This window comes from Balaenoptera physalus (genome assembly GCF_965194825.1).
Source record: "Balaenoptera physalus genome assembly, chromosome: 5".
In the NCBI taxonomy this organism is placed as follows: Eukaryota; Metazoa; Chordata; class Mammalia; order Artiodactyla; family Balaenopteridae; genus Balaenoptera; species Balaenoptera physalus.
This window is the reverse complement of record NC_138884.1, coordinates 141,940,570-141,956,310: the sequence shown is the minus strand read 5'-3', so window position 1 is coordinate 141,956,310 and position 15,741 is coordinate 141,940,570. Positions and strand designations below refer to the sequence as shown.

General features: G+C 33.4%; 1 long non-coding RNA gene across 2 annotated transcripts in view; it reads right to left on the bottom strand.

Moving 5' to 3' along the window:
* The window catches only part of LOC309661005, a 471,219-nt gene that overhangs the window by 229,527 nt on the left and 225,951 nt on the right, over positions 1 to 15,741 (bottom strand). For both annotated transcript variants that reach the window (XR_014263781.1, XR_014263782.1), the window contains exon 3: positions 4,558 to 4,595. This is a non-coding gene — a long non-coding RNA (uncharacterized lncRNA). The remainder of the gene's footprint in view (positions 1 to 4,557; positions 4,596 to 15,741) is intronic.

Here is a 15,741-nt window from a genome sequence, read left to right as displayed (position 1 = left end):
ATATTTCTACTGAGTTAGCTATAACACTAAGATTGGCACAGTTTCAAAAACTGTATGGCAGGTATGACCATTTAGATTTTATTATTAAACGAGGCAGTAAGCAGTAAAAAGGAATTATTCAAGATTCTGGACAAAAGAAGGTGGTCCTAGCTCCCAATGTTTCCTATTTTTCATCTTCATGAATATGTGACTAAAATTCAGTAGATTTAGAAATACATTTAGAGTGAGTCTGTCAGGTAGAAAAATCCAAGACACTCAGCTTCACTGCTTTGAATTTTATTTTAGTCTTAGAAAAGAGAGCCAGTTAAAGAATATTATATCCTGTCATAATTATGTGGTTTTTCACTCTGTTTCTTACTATACTGTTGGGTTCATTGGATTGTTTCAGTGTATGTGATCTTGTGATTTGTCATAAGAAATATATATTTGGGTTTTTTTCCCATTCTTGGTCCATAGCTCTTAAACCCTTGGAATTTCCTGTGATGAGAGCTGAGAGCAATCAAGGTGTCTTTTGATAATGATGTAAATTTGAGGAGCACCTAAAAATGGGAGCTGTTGCTAGTGCAAATAATCATGTGATTAGAAGATTGGAACTTTCAGACCCACTGATTTCTGTGGTGGAGAGAGAGGCTAGAAGTTGAATCAATCATCAATGATTTAATTGATCATGCCTATGATTTGAAGCCACCATAAAAACCCAAAAGGATGGGACTTGCAGAGCTTTCAGGTTGGTGGACCAGAATTCATCCACTGCTGCCATGTTGGACCCCAGATTCCACAGAGTCAGAAGCTTCTTTGTTCAGGACCTTGCCCTATGTATCTCTTTATCAGGCTGTGGATTCATATTCTTTATCATACTTTTAAAAAAAAATTGGTAATCTAGTGAGTAAACTGGCTTAGGGAGTTCTATGAGCTGCTCAGGCAAATTAATAGAACCCAAGGAGGGGATTATGGGAACCTCTGATTTATAGCCAGTTGGTCAGAAGCACACCTGGACTTGTGATTGGCATCTGAAGTGGGGAGCAGTCTTGTGGGACTGAGCCCTTAACCTGTGGAATCTAATGCTATCTCCAGGTAGATAGTGTCAGATTGAGTTGAATTGTAGGACACCAAGTTGGTGTCAGGAAAAAACCCACACACTGGAATTGGGTGCAGAATTAGAGCATAGAGTAAGTCCCCTACATATGAAAGAGTTCCGTTCTGAGAGCATGTTCGTAAGTCCAATTTGTTTGCAAGTCCAACAAAGTTAGCCTAAGTACTCAATTAACACAATTGGCTATATAGTACTGTACTGTAATAGGTTTATAATACTTTTCACACAAACAATACATAAAAACAAAAAACAAAAAATAAAGAAAACATTTTTAATCTTACAGTACCTTGAAAAGTACAGTAGTACAGTACAACAGCTGGCATACAGGGGCTGGCACTGAGTGAACAGGCAAGAATAGTTACTGACTGGAGGAGGGAGAGGAGGTGGGAGATGGTAGAGCTGAAGGATCAACAGCAATAGGAGATGGGGGCAGGCTGCAATTTCACTCACACCTGATGTTGATGGCACAGGTTCTGGTTCTTTGCTGGATTCAATTCTATCTACCTTCTTATAAAAATGATCCAGTGATGTCTGGGTAGTAGCTCTTTCCTGGGCTTGAAATAAAGATACTGTACTACTGTACTGTATACAGTACTATACAGTAAAGTACACAAAACGCAACCACTTGTAGAGGATGCACGCACGTGACAATGTACGCCAGACACGTGAACTAAACTACATGATTTGACATGCAAATGCACGTTTGCATCTTTGAAAGTTTGCAGCTTGAAGGTTTGTATGTAGGGGACTTACTGTAATAGGCTTGACTACAGTTTCCCACACTCAGCAGCATTTATTACATATAGACACTATAAATATTTATTTGGTATAATATATAATATGCATAACATAAATAATATATATTCAGTTATATATATCTGTGTCTATATCATATCTGTTTTAACTCTATAATTATTAAAGTTTTTCTCCCTCTTTTGCTTCAATTATACTTTGATTGCAGCCCAAATGGCTCATCCAGTATAGAATCAGAAAATAAGGTCTGAAAATACTTGAAAAACTTCCAGTTCATTAGTGTAAGTGTAAGGAAGAAGAGACATAGCTATGAAAGTAGCATTGCAAAATGAACTGCCTCAATCCTAGATGAGAGAAGGAGAGAGAGAGAGCAGGGCAGGGAGGGAGAAAAAGAAAGAGAAAGAAAATCATCCATGAGCTAAATTTAAGCTACCTCTAGAGTAAGTACCATTTGTTCCAGCTTTTGCAAACTATGAGAGGCTGAATATGAGCTCAGTTCCCTTTCTCTGTTACTTGGCAAAGACCACCAGTTGACAGTAGCTATCTTGGCTCCTGTAAAGCAATGTACACCTATGCTCTCAGACTCTTAGTTTCCCTCTGAACTTCATAATGCTCTTAGTATAATAAGTCACTGTTGTCCTTGGAATGATACAACAAGTATGGTGCAAAATCTCCCACATCTAACAAAGATGGGACTAGAGAACCAGTACCAAATGTCTTACAGTTTGAAAGGATTGCAAACCATCAGTCCTGTTTATATATTAGTATTTATAGTTCCATATATTTTAATTTGATTAAAGTTTTTTTATGTTCAGATTTATGTTTCATTTCTATATGATAGTAAATATAAATTTTTCTATGTCTTGATTATTTTTGGAATACTTTTCTTTGCTGGTGGCATAGCAGAATACAAGACTTGGGCCCTTCTCTCCTGTCTCAATAGCCTTGCCTTCCCATCAAGTCACAGAGGCCATATCGCACTGCGGGAAAGAGTAGTTGTGGCCTAAAGAGTTCTACTTCTGCTTAGTCTCTAATTGTTATTTCCATTTAACTTGTTCCCAACTTTGTTGCTATTATAAATTAGGAGGTGATACCTTCATCTTCATGCAAACATCTCATTATCGGGGGGATAAATTTATAGATGTGAATTTATTGGGTAAAAAATATATATTTTAAGACTATTGATAAATATTTTCAAAATTATAAAAACTATTTTTTCACCCATTTATCTTTTCACAGCATATGCAATTTATGATACCTGTTAGTATTTCTCGCTTTTTCTATACTAATCTATTTTTTAGTTAAAAATTGGCAAGCATTGCAGTTATGGTTTCATTTGTTTAGTAAGATTTAACATATATGCATAAACTTATTTGACATTGTCTTCTGCACTCTCTTATTTGGCAAGGGTTTCATATTCATGGAATGTCTTTTTAAAAACACTTTGTGGATGTAGAATATTAACTGTTATTATGGCATGCATTTAAAGGTTCTGCTTCAGTTTGCTATTTACTTTTAAATTTTATGGCAATAAAATGGCGGGAAATTACTTGAATAGTCATCATATTTATCATGCTATTTGTGAAATCTATTTTTAGTGATGTCTAGGCAAAGAACACATCAATAAACAAAATAAAGAAAAAATTAGTCAGTTTCCACTGTGATTTTACTTTCACTGGATAATTACTAAGATATTCTGCCAACTTTGTTGTAAAATGGAGAAGCTGTTTCTTCTTGGCTCTAGCACTCCTGGGAAGATTTGTCCTATAGCTGTACCCATCTGTGCAAACAACTAAATCTTTCTGATTAACGTGTTGCTACATTTTTAAGATTGAGCAATGTGTATTTAGTTCTTGCTCTTGGAAGTTGTTGGAAAGCAGCACGTTTATAGAAGAAAATTATAGTTTACTTTCTCAGACCTTTGTTTTTCTCCCAAAAGAACAGACCCTTTCATCAGAAAGAGGAATTTTATCTAGTTATTACATGAAAAACAACCATTACTGTTGATGGGATCATGTGAGTGTTGACTATACTTTTGCAATGAATATTCACTATAGAGGTATACATTGAAAACATACAAGTGATTTCTTCCATCAGATACATTACTTAAGATGGATTGTGTTTAAACTTTACAGGAGTAGAGATTCCATATATCTCCCATAATCTTTTCTGGTTTCAGTTCTAACCTGTATTATTTTTTTCCTAAATAATTTATTGGTTCAATTTTTTCCTAAAATCCATTTTACCATTAGTTTTACTTTGTCCTGGTCTACAGGCTGCAGAATACACAACACATATGCCCTATTCTAGCTTCAAGGAACTTATTCCACTAGAAGAAACAACATAATTATAAATTGGAATTGATTAAATATTTCCTTTTTTTTTTACCTTTCAATTAATTATAAATCAACAAGAATTTATTAAGCCCAAAGGAATACCAGAAACTTGGCTAGTTGCCAAGAATTAAAGACATAAGATATTTTCCTCCCTGAAAGCAAAAATTCTTCTTTGCTAAGTTTTAAAACCATACATTTTTATTGTCTTCTACAAAGGTAAAAAAACAATTTCCAGCATTTATATATACTTAAAAATAGTTTTATGTTTTAGCATTCTCTTCCTCAGGGATAAAAATGAGTGTACATAAAATAATATAAAAGTAAAATAAACACAGTGACTTTTATTAGCACATTTCTGTTCCTTTAATTACTTACTGTTTTCTCTATCCTGATGAGTGCCATACATTTCTTTTCTGAAATGTGAAGGTGAAATTTGGATGTAAGACTGTATTAATAACATGACCACATTTACATTACACATTTACACATGTGTTTCTATTAGCATCTAAGATACTAATTTGTATCATATAATGCTTCATAAGAAAGACAATTGTGAACATAAATGCCGGGAAGCTCTGTGACGGCAGTAACCAATCTGCCTTCTTAACTCTCCAGACACCCATTGCGACATTTGGCCTTCTTAATTTTCCTGAACCCCATTAAATCAATAGCCCTTCATAATCTCCGGACAGACCTTAAAACAATAAGCCCCCTTAAATCACGTGATTGCGTTTGAGTCAATCCATCCCCTTAAGTCATGGGGCTACCAGTGATTCAATCAGGCCCCTTGTATCACATGCCTCCCATTGATTCAATCAGCTCTCTTAAATACTGTTAACCCGTTTACATCAATCGGCCTTTGTAAACCTCCTGATCTTCATTAAACCAACCAAACACCTTAGGTTTCCTGATCCCCATTAAATCAATTTGCCTTCTTAAGTCTCACGACACCCATTAAAAAGGATGATTGATTTGATTAGGGTCACCTTATTTAAGAAGGTAGATTGAATCAATGGGTGTGCTGTCCCCCTTTGGGGGGTAGCCAGACGACCCAAATTAAGGTAAACAATTCAAAAATAAATTTCTAAAACTTGTTCAATTTTGACATTACATCAATCAATTAAAAGTACTTTAGAAATTATATTTACATAATTTGTTGTATTCAGAAATTAAGAAATTCAAATTCCACTGCTTATAATATGCCATTACAAAAAAGGAATAAGTTGCATTCATACATGTGTGTATATAAATGTATGTGTATATATATGTATATATAATCAGATTTTTTCACAAGCTTTTTCTTTAACTCAGGTTTATGAGGTATAATTTACATACAATAAACCTTATCCTTTTTCGTGTATATTTCTTGTTTTTGATAAAGGCATCCAGCGTGTAAGCACTGCCACAGTCAAGATATAAAAGTTCCATTGTCCCATAAAATTTACTTATGCCTTTGGTAGTCAATTGCCCCAACCTACTCCACTATAGCTCCTGAGAAACACTGATCTGTTTATGCTTCTGTGTTTTACAAGCTTCTCTTTCCTACTGTTTTTATTATACAATTTTGAGTTATGTAACAGTATTCCAAATTAAAGTACAGAAATGCTCTTTAAAAATATAAAATCAATATTTGCTTCAGATGCTTGTTTTATTCTCATAATGTGTGAGTGTATGTGTGTGTTTTTTTGGCCAATTTGAGTAGTAAGTTGAGAAGTACCTAGAAATAACATTTTATCAATTTGCTCTGTAATTTACTATCAAAAGTTGGAAAATTCTTTTTTCTCTTTCAAAGATTAGAGATTTTCCTTTTCATATCAACCACTTAAATATTGTTTGCTCATAAAATTATTTTATTTAATTAAATAATTTAAATTTCAGTAATTAGCAATTATTTATAAACCCAAGATATGGAAGCAACCTAATTGTCCATCAACAGATGAATTGATAAAGAAGATGCGGTATAATTATACAATGGAATACTACTCAGTCACACAAAAGAATAAAATTTTGCCATTTGGAACAACATAGATGTACTTGGAGGGTATTATGCTTAGTGAAGTGAGACAGAAAAAGACAGATACTGTATGTTTTTTCTTATATGTGTAATCTAAAAAATAAAACAAGTGAGTAAATACAACAAAACAGAAACAAACTCACAGATATAGGGCACAAACTAGTGTGTACCAGTGGGGAGAGGGGCAAAACACTGTAAAGGTTTAAGAGGAACAAACTACTACATATAAAATAAATAATAAACAAGGATATAATTTATAGCATAAGGAATATAGCCAATCTTTTAAAAGAACTTAGGTGGAGTATAATCTATGAAAATATTGAAGCACTATGTTGTATAGCTGAAACTAATATAATATTGTAAATTAACTATACTTTAATTATAAAAGAATTTTGTTTCTTATTTCATTGTAGTCTTAGTATGTCATTTTGGAATTCTCTAAGAATTTTCCCAATTTCCTTTTATTTTATAATCTTAATCATAATTCTTTTTCTAAGTATTATACTTGATAAAGTTACTACTTTCCTGTTTTTTTTTTCTGAAAAATAACTTTCATACTTTAAATTGCATTGGCAATTTCTTTCAATATCAATTAAATTGAAATCTGGAATTATGCTGTTCAGATCATAGAAAATCAAATGCTTTCCAAATCTTATGTTTATAAAGTTGAAATTCTTCAATTTAAAACTGAGGTTCAGAGAGGATGTTATTCTTGAATAGTATAGATATAATTAACAAAGCATGTATGGTATACTCATAATTTACACTCCTACATACATGAACATAGATGGGAGAGGAAAGTAGAGCTTATGTTAGGACACCCATGATCCAACACTTGCTTTGCTACTAATTGTATGAATTTTTATGTCACTTAAACTTTCTACACCATATGTAATTTTCCCCTTTGAACAATAAATGGATATCCCAAGGTACATCCTATTGTTAACATATTTCCTATATGCAAATCTCTTGAAATTCATTATATTTTACATATAGCCACATATTTGTTTATCAATGTGGCATGATCATTTTTACCACAAAAATTTTGTGAAGCTACCAATATTTCTGACATAGAAAACTTAAAATTAACAAAACAAACTGAACATTAACTAAGGTTTACTTAGTTTAATTCATATATCCTTAACTTATGCATTAAGAACTCTCAGCAATATAAGCAATGCAACAATAATTCAACAAATACGTAACAGTCACTCTCTTTGAATTTCCAATGAGATTCCATTGGACACATTAATTACGAATTTAATCCCAAGAATACAATACTCTTTGTTAGCCAACACTGTAATATCCACAACAGTTTACTTTCTGATGTATTTTTTCTTAATAATTTAGTTTGTCAGGCTTCAGTGATTTTTGTCATGCCTGAACATCCAATGAATAATTACTACAAGTAACATCTTTAAATACTGATGACAGGCACATAAAATAACTTCTAAATATGTATTCACTTATTTAATGGCACATGCAGTGAACTTCACACACCAAAAAAGCCAATGTGCCTTGGGAGGCATAAAAAGCACAAAGAAAATATTAACTATGATATGTAAAATTGACTTCAAAACACTGTTATTGTTATTTTCTTTATGGAAAATAGCAAAATGTTTTCTTATTAAATGCAAAACATAAAATTCTAATATGCACAGAGGAGGATTAATATGAAACTTGTGGAAGGGAATTATGATTAATTCATTATTAATTAGATTATAACCAAGGCTAAAATACGTAAAATATTTGATTTATCCTTAAAACTGATGTATATATATAATATTACACATTTTATGTAATAAAGAACTTACTTTAGTAAATATTAAATATAATCGATTGACAATATACCAGAAAAGTAAAACCAGGTTTTCTAAAGAAATATTTCAAGTCATAATAGGACGGTCTTGTCTGAGTGTATGTGTCTGTGTGTGCAAATAAAAGGAAGGTTAAATTCAGAACTATTGGATCAACTTTCCATTTTGTATGAAGACAAATTCATCCATGCATGTATCTGCCTAGGATGTCAAAGAAAGATGAGAAATGACATTTTAGCTCTATTCCTAAATAAAATATAAACATTCAAAGAAATGGAAATACATATTTTGATGATGTTGAAGAAATTTCATTCTTCAAAATGTTTTGTTTGGTATCATTTTGAAAAAACAAAAACTGATTTGGTTTGACTATTGCAATGAACTCCTTCCCTTCAAACACTTGTATTCTTGAGAAAAATAACATAAGTTTTGCATTCAAATTTGCACAACAAATTATTATTCTTCATAAGTCTATATTACATAGGGTTATATATAATTACTTTCCACAAACAAATACATGATTTCACAAATAAATTTATTCCTAATTATAGTTGAGTAGTTAAATTTCTGATTCTTAAAACACAAAACCTTACATTATTATCCTCTAATATTATATTTCTCTGAATATATCTTTTTCATGAAATCTGAAAAATGATGACATGTCCAACATTGTGTACAAGAAAAAAATTATGCCTTATCAATGTATCTATATATTTTATTAATTCTGAGTGTCTCTTTTATTTATATACGATTTTCAGGATGCAGATTACTCTATGTAATTTAGAAGCAAATGAAGGATTTTGAGCCACATGAGTGATAATCACTGTGAAGAAAATGTAGGAGAAAGTGTGGATTCAGGGTGACAGGTTAGGATGCTAATGCAGTAATTTGGGGGACAGGTATTAGCATCTTGGAGCTGGTTGAAGTGGGTAAAATTGAGTAGAATAAAGACAACTGTTTAGTTTTTGAATATATTTTGGAGGTAGAGTTAACAGGATTTACTGACAGATTATAAGCATGCTCTGAGAAAAAGAGAGGAATCAATCATATTTCCAAAGTTATTGTCTTGAACATCTGGAAGGATAGAGTTTCCTGAGGTGTGGAGACTGCAGGAATAACACATTTTAGGACATGAGTTTATAGTATTTTATTTTATTTACAAGAAACTCTATTTTTCTTATATATGAATCACTTCTATTTTTTTCTTTTCCATTATGGTTTATTACAGTATATTGAATATAGTTGCTTGTGCTATACAGTAGGACCTTGATGTTTACTTTACATATAAGTAGTGTGTATCTGTTAATCCCAAACTCCTAATTTATCCCTCCCCCTACTTCCCCTTTGGTAACCATAAATTTGTTTTTTATGTCTGTGTTTCTGTTTTGTAAATAAGTTCATTTGTATTATATTTCAGATTCCACATATAAGTGCTATCATATGGTATTTGTCTTTCTCTTTCTGGCTTACTTCACTTGGTATGATAATTTCTAGGTCCATTCATGTTGCTGCAAATGGCATTATTTCATTCTTTTTTATGGCTGAGTAGTATTACATTGTATATATAAATATACCACATCTTCTTTATCCATTCTTCTGTTGATGGATATTTAGGTTGCTTCCATGACTTGGCTATTGTAAATAGTGCTGCTATGAACACTGCGGTGCACTTATATTTTCAAATTCTAGTTTTCTCCAGATGTAAGTCCAGGAGTGAGATTGCAGGATCATATGGTAACTCTATTTTCATTTTTTAAGGAACCTCCTTACTGTTCTCCATGGTGGCTGTATCAATTTACATTCCCACCAACAGTGTAGGAGGGTTCCCTTTTCTCCACACCATCTCCAGCATTTATTATTTGTAGACTTTTTGATGATGGCCATTCTAACCGGAGTGAGGTGATATCTCATCGTAGTTTTGATTTGCATGTCTCTATTAATTTGCGATGTTGAGCATCTTTTCATGTGCCTATTGGCCATCTTTATTTCTTCTTTGGAGAAATGTGATATTTTAAATTTGAGATGCTTTGTAGTAGAAATAGCATATATTAAATATGATAGTAGCTGCATATCTGAAATAATCTTTACCAAATTAGAACGTATTTGGCATATCTTTCAGAGTTTTTTCTTTTTTTTTGATAGTAATAATAATAACCACTATAATTTATTGAGCATCTACTGTATGCAAGGCACTTAAGACATATCATTATTTGTCACAACAATCCTGCACTAGAGAGATACTTCTAAGAAGGTATGCTCATCTTCATTTTCTTTCAGAGTTTTTTAATCAGGAATCAGTGATTTGTATTTTTATGAGTGGTAAAATGAGGAATATAAGTTTGTTTTGGTCTTGTTCAGGTATAAAAATTTTAACTATATTTCTTAAGTGTAAAAATGAGTAGGGAGTTATGTATATACTTTGAAGTACAGTGGGTTGAAGGCACAAATTTGGTAGTCATCCACAAATTTATATACAGTATTTAGAGGTAAAAACCCCGTATATCATTATCAAATGAACAAATATGGATAGAATGAGGAGAGGATCAAGAGCTGAAGGATAAGGCCATTCAACACTAAAAAATGAGAGAGAAGAGGAAAAACCAGAAAAGGAGACTGAGGAGGGTTAATCAATGAGGTGGTAGGCAAACAGACGCAGTGGCCTGGGGTCCAAGTAATATGTTTTAAGGATTATGGATGAAAAATGTCACCTGCCATATCAGTAGACAAAGGGTGTTGCAGCCATCAAGCCAGCAGCCTCCCCGAGCTGTGAGCCCTGAGGGGATTCAGGATGAAGAAATGCAGGATACTGGCCCTAGAAAGCTAAGGTGCCTATCAAAGGAACGATTTCAGTGAGCCCAGACTCTTGCATCTTCCGAAATAGAGAAAAGTGATATCTCAAAAAGTGATATATCAATTCATTAACTTGAGATATCTGGTTTTCTTTAATTAACAGTTATCTTTTGATGTTTCAACTACCAGATTTTGTTGCAAAACTCCCATATATCCTGGCTCCTCCCATACCTCTTCAGAGTAGTCCCTCAGAGCAATCTGAGAGGCTGTCTTCTGGGCTTAAGTCCTTAGAAAATCCGCTGAATAAAACATAATTCTCAAATTTTAAGTTGTGCCCATTTTTTTCAGTTGACAGGAGAAAGAATTCACCTTTGTCAAATTCTGTTATAGGTAAGGTAAAATAAAGACTGAGAAGTTACCATTTTATTAAGTAATGTGTAAGTTGTCAGAACACTTTTGGGCTGAGCATTGAGGGAAACATTCTGGTTTATGAGAGAATTAGAAACAACATGTAGAGAGGATATTTTTAGGAATTTTTCTACAAAGAAGATTAGAGAAATGGAGTAGTAGATAAAAGGGAAAGGGGGATGATCATGAGAAGATTGTTTCATTTTTTCCACCTAAAAGAAATAATAGTATGTTTCCATGCTGACAGATAAATTCTGTGGAGAGTAAGATCTTGGTGATATAGGAGAGAGAAGGTAGAATTAATTCAGTCATTTTTTGAGTATTCACAATGTGATGGTATTGGGTTTCGAGAAGAGCAGAACCGATAAATCATGATACATCACGAGTGAGAAATGGAATATTTCCTGCCAGTAAACAAAGGATGTCACAGTCATCAGCCATTGCCGCCCTCCAAATTGAGCTGGTGAGCCCTGAGGAAACTCAGGAAGGAAAGAATACCTGCCACCTAGCAGCAATCAGACTGCAGTCACTCCCCCTGGTGAGCCCTGAGGAAACTCAGGATGTAGAAACACGGGATACTGGCCCCAGATAGCTGAGGTGCACGTCAAAGGAATGATTTCACTGAGCCCAGACTCCTGCATCTTCCCATACATAGAAAAGCGCTAAATTCCTTAACTTGGGCTATCTGGTTTTCTTTAATTAACAATAATCTTTTGACATTCTGGCCACCTGCCCTTTGTTGCAAAACTTCTATATATCCTGGCTCCCCACCTCACTCCTCGGATCAGTTCTCTCAGGGTTACTTGAGATGATGCCTCCTGGGCTTGAAGTCCTAGATTACTGCTGAATAAAACATAACTCTCAACTTTTACGTTGTGAATATTTTTTACGTCGACATGAGCAATGATCAGAGTATATGAACACAGACATTGATAGACTAGACTGCCAATTGCACAACTCCTGGGTGCACCGTAACAGTGTATTCTGTGGAGTTTTGCTCTAATGAGTAGCATAAAAAGTGAATTGCGGCCTCTGGTATTGTTCAATGCACAGTGGTACTGGCAGTTGGATGTTGTGATGGTGGGAGCCCGTGGAAGTCCTTTGGTGACTTTGTCAGCTAAGCAAGAGAAGTTTATCAGCTAGAAGAAGTGAGAGTGGGTTGCCTGTTGGAGGAGTGAGTGGAATGTGTGAAATAGTCACTTAGGAGATCTGGACAAAGGAAGTATAGGATAATATCAGTGAAGCATTCATGGCCTGCTTGAGGTTAATAAGCATGAATTTAAAGGGATATCACCATGCACTTTGGGGTGTGTTATTCTAGATACGTTCAGTTGCGTGGGTATAAAAGCATGCAGAGTGCATGTATTTGGATTTAACACAAAATGGAGATATGAAAAGGACGTTCACCATATCTACAAATATTCCACTTTTTTTCCCATCAAGAGACAAACACTCTGCACTCTCTCCTGAGTGTACAGAAGTAAAAAAAGATAGACATCAGTCAGCCCCTGTCCTCAATATTTTTAAGCTTCAATCAAGATTTAGGAGGAACACTGTAGGAAGAAGAATGTTCCTACTCAGTAGCCTAGATTGGTAGTAATAATTTTCTATTGAAAAACTTAGATCTTACATTGAAATTCCTCCATTTGAACAAGGAGCATGCTTGTGGGTCAAAGTAGGCTTTCTGAAATAATGCTGCTTGTTTATGCTACACAACTCTGGATCTGTTATGGTAGAACTGCCTTTAGTCTCAAATATTTCTTGACTTGTAGAACCCTGTAGACATTCAGTATAGATAATTCACTATTTTCTTTTTTAAGGACCTCATACAATAGTTATCATGACTATTATAGGTTAAATTGTTTCTACCACCCCCAAATTAAAGATATGCTGGAGTTCTAACCACAAGCACTTTAGAATAGGACCTTATTTGGAAATGGGGTCATTTTAATGCAATTAGTTAAGTCAAGATGTGCTCAGCTTGGAATAGGGTGTGCCCCTAAATCCAATATGAGTGGTATATTCATAAGAAGATGGCCATTTGTGAAGACACAGACATACAGGGAGCATTTCATGTGCTGACAATGCAGCTGCAAGCAAAGAATGCCAAGGATTGATAACCACCACCGGACACTAGGAAGAGGGTTTCAAAGGGAGCGCCTTTCCAACACCTTGATTTCTGTCTTCTAGCCTCCAGAACTGTGAGACAATAAATTTCTGCTGTTTTAAGCCACTCAATTTGTTGTACTTGTTATGGCAGCCCAAGACTGTTAATATAATGACCTAAAGAATTTTTCAGCTAAAGTCACTAAACTAAAGCTCCATCAGTATCTCTATCTATATATGTAGACATCCCTTTATATATATATAGTGTGGTACAATTATTTGCCCATTCAATTTTTCCTTTTCTAAATATTAATGTGTTCTGCAGGAAACCACTTCATAGTCTGATATTAAGTTACTTGTGTTTGATTCTAGATTCTATTCCATCCCATTATAAATGTGACCTTAATTAACCTTCTTAAATGCATTGGATTTCAAGGACAGCTTCCTGAAAAGGGTGTTACAGTGCTAGTCAAATGATAAGGTAATATCACTTCATAACACTATTTATAGAAAAGACCCTTGAATAGTAAGAGCTTCCAATCACTTGAAACTTATATAGTCATTGTAATAGAAATGTTATTTATCTTGATGTACAAAAAATACATTCTTAAAGCTAGAAGAGCAAGCTGCCTTTTGAATAGTGTTCATAGATAACAGTATGATAAAATTACAGCACAAGAAGAATATAATTGTGTCCTTCAAAAAAAAATCAAAGGAGTTTAAATTTAGCAAACTCTAGATATACTTACTTGAAATTGATAGAGTATTCCTACTCTAAGTCTTGCTGATTCAACTGCAAACAAATTTAGAATATATGGAGATGAATGTTTATTTTATACTTATATACACTTTTCAGTACCAATTTTCTGTACATTGAAATTTTGATGAGATATAATTCAGAAGGTCTTAATTAAAAAAATTATTAAAAAGTCCTTTACGGCACCACTTAGAAGAAGAATTGAATATGCTTAAGATTAAATTGTTTTGTTTGTCTGTAGTTGACACAATACAGGTTGCAGAGCTAATAATGGGTTTTTATTGAACAATATATGTCAACTTTCTGTTAGAAGGGCCACCCTAGAAAGCTGTAATTACTACTCTTATTTTTTTTAAGTAGAGGAAAAGTTAGGAAATGATTTAAATAAATGAAGGCCCATATATCAAACATAAATCTCATGGATATTTGGGCTGCTGTTTTCCTCAGTGGAATTTAAATCAAAATGAGAATATCTTGATGAAATGTAAAGAAAATGATTTAATTTGATGGGATATTTTATATCTTACCATTAAATAAAAATATTTTCTGGTTTATATATCATAAAGTTTTCTAAGAAAAAAAGAATGAAACACTAAAAATACATTACTTAAAATTAAAATGAACATTCCCAAAATGACTCCTGAGACGCAAGTATGTATCTGCTTCTTGCAAGCATGAAGATAATACTATGTATGTTATCACTGAAAAATTGACAAATGGGGAAGATCTTTTAAAATTACCCTTAAATTCAGCTTACAGAGATAAGCACTCAAACTAATTGCAGTATTTCTTGTCAATGTCCTATGTTATTAAATCTCTTTGTACTGTACATGACAGGTTGTTTCTGTCATATGGATGAGCCAGGATTTATAACTATTTTGGATGCTTAGTTTGTTGCCAATGTTTTATTGCCACAAATAATTCTGTTGTGAGTGCACATGTTGTAAGTCTTTGGGCACCCTCGGATTAATTTCTAGAAGTGGCATTAGAGGTCAAAGAGCAAAAAAATATTGCCGAATAGTCTTGCAGAAAAAAAAGGCTCTTAATTTACACTCAATAAGGTCCTATTAAAGGTAAAATTACAAGCTAGAAAAAGAATCACACAAAGGATAAAATAATTATTCATGTTTATACTACCCTAAAATATCTGTGGTATGACTTGTATTTCTAAATACATTTTTCTACAGCTATCAGTTTTATACACAATTAAAATGTAGTTTACAAACAATTGTGAATTTGACCTTTTTTACCTTTTTTTCAGTTTGTAAGCAGTTTGTTATGATGCCAAGAATTCTTCACATTTGTTATAATAATAGTGCATAAATTAGATATGCCATTTCTCTAAAGAAGGAAACGTAGGTCATTTGCAATTTTTCATTATTATAAATAATCTTGCCCCTTCGTATGCATAAATTTTTTAAAGACTCATTGCCGAATAATAAATTCCACTGAATGGGACACTGCCTCATCGTATACGAGCAATGTCAACAGATTTTCATGGTGGTGGTGGTAGTGGTGGGTTTGCCAAAATGTCGTACAAATTTCAATACCGATAAGACTAAATCCTTATTCCAAGCTTTAAACAGTCTTTCACCGGCTTTGGGATTTATGTACATAGGTGTAAATACCCAAGACCTTGGAGATAGACTGGTTAAAATATTAGCTCC